The sequence below is a fragment of the Scardinius erythrophthalmus genome, assembly GCF_964197995.2.
Source record: "Scardinius erythrophthalmus genome assembly, chromosome: 1".
NCBI lineage: Eukaryota > Metazoa > Chordata > Actinopteri > Cypriniformes > Leuciscidae > Scardinius > Scardinius erythrophthalmus.
This window is the reverse complement of record NC_138221.1, coordinates 54602092-54614064: the sequence shown is the minus strand read 5'-3', so window position 1 is coordinate 54614064 and position 11973 is coordinate 54602092. Positions and strand designations below refer to the sequence as shown.

Here is an 11973-nt window from a genome sequence, read left to right as displayed (position 1 = left end):
AAATTACCATTTCACAAAATTACATGCAAAAACTGTAAAATAATACAGATTAGAATTTACAGCCAAAATTAATTAAATTAATTAAATTACAAATTTGAAGAATGTTAAATTACAGATTCGTACAGGCACTCAGGTATTGGTGATGTTGCCCACTGATGAAAGCAAGTTGACTGCCAAATTGAAATTCAGAGAATGTGTGATCCCCAAGTTTTTCAGAAGAGACCAGGGCACACCAACTTAGTTGAGCATGACATTGTGCTCAGAGAAGGAACTTGCCCAAAACGGATGAACTATAGGATACCTGAGCGGCTCTGGGAAGCTTTGCGCGAGGAGTTAGATGAAATGTTAACCATGAACATCCTGGAACCATCAAAAAGTGAATGGTGCAGCCCAGTTCTTTTGGTGCCCAAAAAGGATGGCAGCCTATACGGTTCTGCATCAACTTCAGATATCTTAACTCCTTGTCAAAGTTTGATTCTTATCCGGCTCACAGAATCGAGGACCTCATTGACCGTTTGGGTAAAGCCAATTATTTAACCACTATTGATTTAGCTAAAGGTTATTGGCAGGTCCCGTTGAGTGCAAGTTCCCGGGAGCTGACAGCATTCCGGACCCCTTGGGACCTTTACCATTTCTTTAAGATGCCCTTTGGCCTTAATGGGGCTACTGCAACTTTCCAGCGGCTCATCGATCAGGTACTTGCAGGTTTGACTGACTTTACAGCTGCTTACTTAGTTGACATTGTCGTTTGCAGTTCGACTTGGGAAGAGCACCTGCAACATCTGGAAGTGGTTACTAACATATTAGATCAGCTGGGCTCACCATTAATCCTTCCAAGTGTTCCATTGCAACGGCCGAAACTGAGTATTTGGGGTATGTGATTTCCATGGGGTGATTTAAACCTCAAGTTCAAAGACAATACAGAATTGCCCCATTGATTCCACAGACGAAGTCTCAGATAAGATCCTTTTTTGGAATGGCAAATTGGTACAGGAGGTTTGTACCCAACTTTTCTGTGAGGGCAGCAATCCTTACAGATTTAACGCGGAAAAACTGTCCGAACCAGATACGGTGGACTGAGGAGGCGGAGCAGGCTCTTCAGGATATTAAGGGGCCAGTTTTATGTTGTCCTTATTTTGATAAGCCCTTTATACTGCAAACTGATGCCTCAGATATTGGAGTAGGAGCGGTTCTTCTGCAGGGGACGTAAGAAGATCGACATCCTGTAGCTTTCATCAGTCACAAGTTGTTCCCCAGGGAGGTTCGATACTCCACTGTTGAAAAGGAATGTTTGGGAGTAAAATGGGCCCTTGATACCTTTAGGTATTATCTGCTTGGACGTGAGTTTGTGCTTGAGACTGACCATAAAGCACTACAATGGATGAACCCCATGAAAGATTCAAACGCCAGGATTACCCGCTGGTATTTGTCGATCCAGCCATATCGATTCTCCATCCAGCATGTCCCTGGTCAAAATAATGTGATGGCTCTCTCGCCTGCCGGTGTCAAACCAGAAGTGGGGGAGTGTGTGGTGGATGTTGGTGAGCCTGGGTCAGGTCAGTTTGTCTTTTTATTCAATGGAATTTGTTTACAGTAAAGAAGGCACAACAACATTATTTTGGTTTAATAAACTTTATTAAAAATTTCGTTTGGAGTTAAGTGCGCACACTCTTTAACGTTTTTTAGTTTGCTGAGTTTATTCTTACCATTCTTTTTTTGCTTGCTTGTTTGTTACATGTGAGTCCCGTGGGCTGGTGCACCGTCAAATGGGGTTTGGGCACTTCGGGCGGAAACTTCAGACATAAGGTTCCAGCCAATGACCGGGACGCAACCATTCCGGCTTCTGCCCCATGGGGGACTCCAAGGACTTCCTTTTCTTTTTTATTTCACTTCCTTTTCTTTTATTTATGTATAGGAAGCACATTTTTAAAGTTAAGTCATTTGACAGTATTATTTAATGTATGACACTTGTAATGCATTACTTTACTTGTTAGATCAAAAAGTAATCTGATTTCATAATACACGTTATTGTAATGCGTTTTTTTACTCATAACATCAAAAAGTAATCTGATTACGTAATGCATGTTACTTGTAATGCGTTTCTTTACTCGTTACTTAAAAAAGTAATCTGATTAGGTAATGCACATTACTTGTAGTTAATTACTTTACTTGAAACATCAAAAAAGTAATCTGAATGCGTTATGCATGTTACTTGTAATGCGTTACCCCCAACACTGATCATTTCAGATGAGATTGAAAAAACGTATCGCTAGGTTTTCTCAGAGGAGGGCTATGATAGAAATGTGCATGTCCATCTTGAACATAATCAGAATTATCAGCTAATAAGGGTAAATCTCCATACTCTGGTGCACTGGAGGGAGCATCTGAGTGGTTTCCACAGTTGTACCTTGACAGGCTGTAGAAAATTCTGATGGAATCACGTCCTCATGTTCTGATATCAAAGATACGCGAAGTGCAACTTGTATGAAGTTGTTTGAAGCCTTTGCAATATTTCGCATTTATATTTTTTGTATATATTTTATAGTTTTCACATGATTTTATATAATTGTATTAATTAGTTTGTTATTCACATACTTTATCTGTTTGATTATTGTCTTATATTTAATACAGTATATCTTCAGTTTAAACCATAACCACATGCTGTCCACTCAAGTGGACATCTGAAGATCTTTTTGAAAAATTCGTAAAAAATAAAATAAAAATCAATTCTTGTTTTTCATGCCCTAAGAGCAATAAAAACACATAGGAAAAAAATCCTGACTGAGGTTATCATAATTCATGCATGAAAGAAAAAAAAAAATATATATATATACATATACCATGATATTTCATGACTAGATATAGCTGTATGGAGCAAATGAGCTATTTCCCCTGGGTCCTATAAAGTAATTTCTCTTCAATATGCATTTAGATACACATGTCGACATTTCTCAATAATTCTTTTGGTAAAGTTTGAGCATTTTTAGTTTAAATTGAGTATTTTTACGTTTTTCTATGTGTACTGAAGCTTTCCTCACATTCCAGTTATTCCTAAGGGGGTCAAATTGACCCGTGAGGGAAGGATTTGTTACTTTTTTTTTATTTCAAAAACAAAAGTCCTCGAATACAGTCAATTTTGCTTTATGTCTATTCGTGTTTTTTTATGGGCGACAAAAGTATTTGGGTCTTGGACTACTCCAATGAACGATGATATTAATATATCTTTAATACTGACAATAAATATAATAGTTTATAAAGTGCTAGTGACCAGGGGAAAAAAATAGCACATCTCTTGAAAATCACAGAATTAAGAGGAGATGTTTTATCTGTTAATCTATTGTTCTTGTCAGTTTTATCTTGACAAATAGCTTTTTTAGTTACAATTTACAGTGAATTTCTAATTCTGCTTTAGTTCAAATTAGAATTCCATTTCTGCATCCTGTTTCCAGCCTCAATTCAAATTTGAATTTAATAGGAATTCTCAAAATAAAATCTTAGTGCATTTTTTTCCATGCCTAGTTTTCAGGTGGAATAGTTCCACAGTGACACATTAGGATTGGAAGGCAGATCTGCTGAAAGGCGTGGTTTGGTGGAACACATACGGAAATAGTCTGTGCGTAAAAGAGAGGTAACTAGAAAAACTGCAAAAAGTGGACACAGCAAGGTGAGTAGACATTCATTTTATCAGGAGTAAATACAATTTTAATGTAGTGGTTTTTTTTCTCTGTTCTGTTGTTTCCTCTTTTAACCCTCTCCATTTTGATGGTACATGATTTTATTATTCCACATAATTTCTTGGTTTATTTGGGACATTTTATTGATTATTTTTTTTTAGATATTTTTTGCAAAACAAAACTTCATAAAACTTTCATAAAGGCTTCTCTTCACCTTCACACACACACACACACACACACACACACACACACACACACACACATTTCTTGTACAGTTCATGTCATTTTAAATAAGATTACTAAAGCAAATAATCTTGCCGCCTTCAAATAGTCCTTAGTGACTACCACTGAGTCCCACACCTTATTGGACTGTTCTTTGATAATTTTTTGACCATTCTAATTGGTTGCACTTGCCATCATTAAAAAAACATTAAAAACAAGAATAATTACTGTATCCTAATTATTAAGAAAACTTTCCGTTGCACGAGGGAAACGTTGTGATGTATAGGGTTAACTTTCTGTCACTCAAATTCCAAAACACCAGTCCAGGAAGTAACTTTCAGTTTTGTTTTGGTGTAAGTTTCATTATAATGTTGGTACATACCTGTCAACACTCCCGTTTTCCTCGGGAGGCCGTATTTCACACCCATCTCCCGCCCCCCTCCCGTTTTGTTATTTCTCCCGTGTAACTCCCGTTATTTGTATGGCCCAAACGTCGTTATATGAATAATCACATCAATATATTAGCCTATTCCAAGGGTTGTCCAGTTGCCAGATCTTATATGAAACCCATCCTACTCGCGCAATCAACACATACAAATTTCAACCCATTTGTGAGCTCAACCTGGCAACCTACAACGTTGTCCCGTCGATATCTGCGTAAGTAAATATTTAACGCAATTAACGCAGCATCCGTTTTTTTCTGTCATCCTTTGCCTGCATGGCGTTACATTATATGATGCGCTTTTATTCTTGCTAATGCTTTTAAACCATTCAAGCCATGTCTTAGGCTAACGTTAGCCTACTTATTTTAGAAAACTTTCAAAGCGGAGAGCGCATCACTCATTCCTGAGAATACATTTGACATCGCAGCCTGACCTTGACGGACATAAATATCCTACGCCAAAAGTAACTTAGGCTACCAGAGAAAAAGTCTCAGCTGTGCTCAGATTTGTAAACCGTAGGCCTACAGTTGCTTTGGTTTTTCAATCCGTACCCGTTTCGCGCCGTGGCTCAAAAGGGACACAACAAATAGGGACACACGAGAAAGCCAAAATAGAATGCAAAATTTATTAACAAAATAGAACTATACAAAAAAAATAAAAATAAATACGTAGGCCTAGGTAACAGTGAACAAATGCATAATCCGTGCACGCTTTCGCAATCGTTGTTTTGTAAATCGTTCTTTCGCAATAGGCCTGTTTGTAATATTCAGTTCCTGTGAAAAATTGTGAAATACTCCAATGTGAAGTTACACAACAATATGCTGATTGATTACATAACAATATTTGGATGTAATATTCAGTTCCAGTGAAAATCTGTAGTAAAACCAGTAAACTCCACCCGCTGGAACAGTTTCTTACAGTAAATGAATATTACACAACATCACCTGTTCAGTTTTGAAAATTGTAGCCTACTCACAGATTTGTGGACTATATAGGCTACCTTATTGTAGAAATCTGTTTTTCTGTAGGCTATATTGATTTGTTGTGTTTTGTTAAGATTAATACAACTGTCTTAACTGAATTTTTCTATGATTTGGCAATGGGGTGTGTAATGTAGAGATGACATGAAACCGCATGTGGTTGAACTGAAACCCCCCCAGGTCTCCCGTATTTTGGTACCCAAATGTTGACAGGTGTGTGTTGGTATATCTAGTATCTCTTATTTGACCTTGGGCGACTTTTTCGGCAACCAAAACAGCATGAAGGATTCAGTCAACTTTTATACAGTTAAAATAATGTAGAGAATGTTAATTCGGCTTCACTCCACAATTTCCACAGTGATCGACTGAAAACGATGATCATTTTTAAAACGCCATGAGCGTAACGAGGCGCTGATTTACAGGTCGCCGAGAGTTGAAGAACTGTCTGCTGTGCAAAAACACTACGTTAACTCACTCGAGGCCCAGAGAGAAGGAAATGAAAAGTGGAATAAAGTCGTTATTATTATTTTTTTTTTTAGCGCGCAAAAAGTATTCTCGTCGCTTGATAAACTTAAGATTAAGCCACTGTGGTCACTTGGACTATATTAACGATCTCTTTAATAACTTTACTGGGCCAGCAAGTTTCAGTCCCTTAGAAGTCTATGGAGCAGTGAGACAGCGCTCAGATTTCATCAAAAATATCTTAATTTGTGTTCCGAAGATGAACGAAGGTCTTACGGGGTTGGAACAACATGAGGGTGAGTAATTACTGACAGAATTTTCATTTTTGGGTGAACTAACCCTTTAAAGCTCCATTCATCCCTGACATGTGTCCTTTATTTCAGACTCCAGCCAATATTTGAGACAAATATCTGAAAACAAATGTGAACTTCCTGTCACATGTGGGGATAAAAAAGGCATCTTCTATGTTGAGAAATATAATAAAGGTAGGTGCAGATGCTTAACGCAATTATGAGTCTCGTGTGGAATAATTATTCTGGAGCATCTAGACATGTTCAGAACATCCAGATGCTCTAAAACAAGTTCAAAGAGATTCCAGTATAGTGGTTGAATAAACTGTACATCAACTTCTCTGTCTGTAGGGCAGAAGTGCATTTTAAGTGAAGGCCTGTGGTTCAAGCCCAGTGAGTTTGAAAGGTTTGGAGGAAAGGAAAGGAACAAAAAGTGGAAGATCAGCATCCATTGCAATGGGATTCCACTCCAGAAACTCACAGAGGTGCATAAGAACAGTTTCAACTACTGCACTCTTTAAGTACAAATATAATAAACATTCAGAGTGTGAATTAACAGTTCCCTGAAATACAGTTAACAAAACTAAAATACAAAATTAAATAAAATAAATTATACTTAAATACCATTAACATATCAATATTTATCATGAGATAAACATAGATTTTAGATTAATAGGTTTAGATTAAGCCACGATTAGGCCTTAGTTCAATTAGGACATTTAAATTGCTTTAATAAACATAACTAAAAAAAAAAAAAAAAAAACATTACTGATGTGAATCTTGAGACAAAACAATGGCACTGCTTTCAGTTATAACAGCTCAAACATGCATTTTAGTCTGGGTCTAGCCTTAAGCCTTGTCTGTGAAACCGAGATTCTCAGCTAAACTGGGTTGAGGGATCTTTTCCTGTGTTCCTCATCATTGACATACCTGCATCTGTTCCGTTTTCACAGAAATGGGACCAGCTACTCCCTTACACCTCTGGTCAGTATGATAGTGACCCGTAACGAGACAAAATGCTCATTAATATCAACAGTTATGAGTAAATTTCAGTATTCTTTATATTGTTTTTATATGGTCTTTATAGTGTTTGTGCATTTGTTGTAGAATCAAGTGGCAGGGACAAATGTGATGATGATGTTGTAGAGGAGGAGGAGGAGGATGATGATGATGATGTTGAAGAGGAGGAGGATGATGATGATGATGATGTTGAAGAGGAGGAGGAGGATGATGATGTTGAAGAGGAGGAGGAGGATGATGATGATGATGATGTTGAAGAGGAGGAGGATGATGATGATGTTGAAGAGGAGGAGGATGATGTTGATGAGGAAGATAATGATGATGATGACTTGACTGTGTTTGATCCTACCCTACCTGTTACCTGCGGTTCTAAATCTGGCATCCTACACAAATCTCACTTTGCCACAAGTGAGTGAGTGGACACATTTAAAAAAAAAAAACAATTACTACAAATATTAATATACTGTATGTTGGTGAAATACATCAGGACATAATATTATGTATTTAAACATTAAACATTAAAACATTATGTATCAGGACATAATAAAAAAATCATCCGGTCTTTAGCAGGTCTTAAAATCAGGTAATTACAACCTCAGATGAACAGCAGGTTTGAGTGCATTTGTTACCACAGCTCGAAATGGCAAAAACACTTATTTAGATAACCTTTTTTCTCATTCCTCAGCAATTTGCTTGCTTTGTGTTTTTTAAAAAATTGTGTTTTGACATTTTTCAAAAAAAAAAAAAAAAAAAAACACTAAAAAGAGTGAAGCAATGGCAGAATCCTCTAACTTAACCAACAAAAAATAGAGTGGCCAGGAGACAGAGTATGTAGTTAGATACAAGTAACCCTGAAACCCTGAGTAAATACGTGAATGAATGATTGACCAGTTTTGTGAGAATATAGTGTCCAGAAACGCTAGCAATCCTATCTTCATTTGTCTCCTTTTCAGGCCTGACATTCTCCAGTGGTCCTCTAACTGAGGAGCTTCAGTGTTCTGTGTGTCTAGATGTGTTCACCGATCCGGTCACCATCCCGTGTGGACACAACTTCTGTAAGAGCTGCCTGAACCAGTGCTGGGACAAGAGTGAGGCCTGCTGCTGTCCACTCTGTAAAAAAACATTTAGTAAAAGACCCGACCTCAAGATCAACACAGCACTTAGGCAGGTCGTACAGCTCTTTAAAGAAAAGTCCTGTCTGACAAAACCTGATGTTCTCTGTGACATCTGTGATGAAAGAAAGCTGAAGGCCCTGAAGTCTTGCCTGATGTGTCAGAGCTCTTACTGCGAGACTCACCTGGAGCCTCATCAGAGAGTCTCACGATTGAAAAAACACAAATTGATAAACGCTGTAGAAAATCTGGAAGACTATATATGCCAGAAACATGAGAGACCTCTGGAGCTGTTCTGTAGAGATGATCAGACGTTTGTGTGTCTGTCCTGCACTGATGGAGACCACAAGACTCACAACACTGTTCCTCTGGAGGAGGAGAGTGAGGAGAAGAAGGTAGGAGCTACAACAAATAACAAAATACACTCATCTAAAGGATTATTAGGAACACCATACTAATACTGTGTTTGACCCCCTTTCGCCTTCAGAACTGCCTTAATTCTACAAGGCATTGATTCAACAAGGTGCTGAAAGCATTCTTTAGAAATGTTGGCCCATATTGATAGGATAGCATCTTGCAGTTGATGGAGATTTGTGTTCATGTTCAAGAAACCAATTTGAAATGATTCAAGCTTTGTGACATGGTGCATTATCCTGCTGGAAGTCGCCATCAGAGGATGGGTACATGGTGGTCATAAAGGGATGGACATGGTCAGAAACAATGCTCAGGTAGGCCGTGGCATTTAAACGATAAAGTGTGCCAAGAAAACATCCCCCACACCATTACACCACCACCACCAGCCTGCACAGTGGTAACAAGGCATGATGGATCCATGTTCTCATTCTGTTTACGCCAAATTCTGACTCTACCATCTGAATGTCTCAACAGAAATCGAGACTCATCAGACCAGGCAACATTTTCAGTCTTCAACTGTCCAATTTTGGTGAGCTCGTGCAAATTGTAGCCTCTTTTTCCTATTTGTAGTGGAGATGAGTGGTACCCGGTGGGGTCTTCTGCTGTTGTAGCCCATCCGCCTCAAGGTTGTGCGTGTTGTGGCTTCACAAATGCTTTGCTGCATACCTCGGTTGTAACGAGTGGTTATTTCAGTCAAAGTTGCTCTTCTATCAGCTTGAATCAGTCGGCCCATTCTCCTCTGACCTCTAGCATCAACAAGGCATTTTCGCCCACAGGACTGCCGCATACTGGATGTTTTTCCCTTTTCACACCATTCTTGGTAAACCCTACAAATGGTTGTGCGTGAAAATCCCAATAACTGAGCAGATTGTGAAATACTCAGACCGGCCCGTCTGGCACCAACAACCATGCCACGCTCAAAATTGCTTAAATCACCTTTCTTTCCCATTCTGACATTCAGTTTGGAGTTCAGGAGATTGTCTTGACCAGGACCACACCCCTAAATGCATTGAAGCAACTGCCATGTGATTGGTTGATTAGATAATTGAATTAATGAGAAATTGAACAGGTGTTCCTAATAATCCTTTAGGTGAGTGTATATTAACAATAAATCTATGAGTGATAAAATGTGTGTTCATCTGTGTCTATAGACTGAAGTGATGAAGATACAAACAGAAGTGCAGCAGATTATCCAGGACAGAATGAAGAAGATTCAAGATATCAAACACTCAGCAGAACTCAGAAAAGTGAGTATAAATAATCGGCCATTTGCAAGGTTCTGAATTACAATTAAAATGGAATCTGTTCATCGATCTTTATCAGCAAAACACAGAGAAAGAAATAGCAGAGAGCACGGAGCTCTTTATGGCAATGATCTGTTCCATTGAGCGATGGCTGGAGATGATGGAGCAGAAGCTGAAAGCAGCAGAGAAACAGGAAGAAAAGCTCACTGAAGAGCTGCAGCAGGAGATCACTGAGCTCAAGTTGAGAAACACTGAGCTGGAGCAGCTCTCACGCACCGAGGATCACCTTCACCTCCTACAGGTCAGTGTACGATGCAAACGCATCACAGGGCAACTCTGTTCCTCATGCTGAGTGATTTCTCCTTTCTCTTCATGTAGGTTTACCCATCCCTGCGCAGCCCGTTCAACATCAAGAAATGGCCTGATATCAATGTTAACACTCATCCAAGTCTGAAAACCCTTAGGAAAGCTCTGACTCGCCTCCAGAAAACTATTGATGAAAAACTTAGTGAAAATGGTAACTGAATATCACATTAGGTTCTTACATTTTATTTTTGTTTTTTGTAGTATAGCAGAGACGTGTTGTAGAAAAATTGATATTTTCCTTTTTTTCATTAACTTTCTTAGACATTGTTTTAAGCATTGTTTCTCTTCTGGAATTTACACACACAGTAAGACAAATGGTTAAGAACCTTTAACTCTTTAGGTATGGAAGATAATTTAGCCAAGGGGGGTTAGAGGGGTCATTCTATTCTAAATCAGCTAGATGTGGCCATGCTGGGTGAGTGGAAAACTACAGAGAAAAGACCTTGAAGAAGGAGTATAAGAAGGGAATATCCTGGGCTGGGTGTCAGGTCTTGCTCACGTCACGGGGTAGCTGCTGTGATTTTGTGACTAAGCCTCTTGCAAGAGAATAAATATCTTTTAAAATACAATTTGATTCTTGGTGTCTCTTATGCAGTGATGATGATTGTTTAATTATTGTTTTTGCCACAACAGACGCAATTTCATTAACTGAATTATGGAAAAGGTGGCATCCTATCACAATAACATGCTTGAATTTACGGAGCTCTTAAGCCAAAAAAGGAAAAGTTAAAAAAGCTAAAAAAGTTTTTACTAATGTTTGTAAATGGTTAGGTGCTTGATTTTATAAACCTGTGGTAATGGGTTTGATTTAAACACCTGAATTGAAGAATTAAGAGGTGTGTCCCAACTGTTTCATCCATATAGTGTATCTTCAATACATGTTGAACTAATCATCTTTTATGAGAGGTTTTATTCTCTCTGAGGGTGAAGCCCCAAGGTGGGAGTGTTTGTGGATTATGAGGAAGGTCTGGTCTCTTTTTATGACGTGGAGTCAAGGTCTCATATCTACTCTTCCACTGGCCAGACCTTCACTGAGAAACTCTTTCCATATTTTTGCCCATCACTAAACAAAGATGGTAAAACCTCAGCCCCACTGATCATCTCACCTGTCAATTGAATGTATACATATATGAAAAACAATATAGAAAAAGCAGACTTTTATATAAATAAAAAATAACATACTTGAGCAATATCACAAGAGCGGGAGTGCTTTTGTTCTGAAAATGTGCATTTGACTGTAGCCACAAGTGGTAGTCCACATTAAAATTTAGAGTGACCTGTTGTCAGAGGTGACTGTCTAAGTTATGTATTTCAGAAATGTACATATAAAAAATCAGTTAGTGAAAAGCATATTAATTTAAACAATGTTATAATTTAAGGAAGAAACAATGAGCTCATTGAAGTAATGAAAACTTCAACCACTATGTTTCACATTCCTACAGAGAAACCTGCCTCAAGCAATCTGAGGGGCCATTTACACAACATCGTATACGTAACACTTTCTGGAGGGCCTGAAGATGCTAACTTTTGAAAAAGGGTTTCAAAGTACAAATTTTTGAAAACGATACCATCCTCGTCTATGACTAAACTACAAAAACGTGAATTTAAAACATTTAAACAATGCTGTTGTATCTTGAAACCAGATTTGAGGAACTAACTTTGACACTTAAACTAATATGAATTTGTAGAATGTTTATTACCCACCTTCTCTTGTGAAAGTGAATGTTGTGCCCATGTTGATTACAT

The 11973-nt window shown here is 38.2% G+C and overlaps 1 pseudogene across 1 annotated transcript; it reads left to right on the top strand.

Moving 5' to 3' along the window:
• The first annotated feature begins 641 nt into the window (after positions 1 to 641).
• Positions 642 to 11344, top strand: LOC308696253 (E3 ubiquitin-protein ligase TRIM39-like; annotated as a pseudogene). The gene is made up of 8 exons: positions 642 to 695; positions 1067 to 1206; positions 1324 to 1556; positions 8045 to 8598; positions 9769 to 9864; positions 9941 to 10162; positions 10240 to 10378; positions 11132 to 11344. The product of its transcript is annotated as an E3 ubiquitin-protein ligase TRIM39-like (transcript).
• The last annotated feature ends 629 nt before the right edge of the window (positions 11345 to 11973 follow it).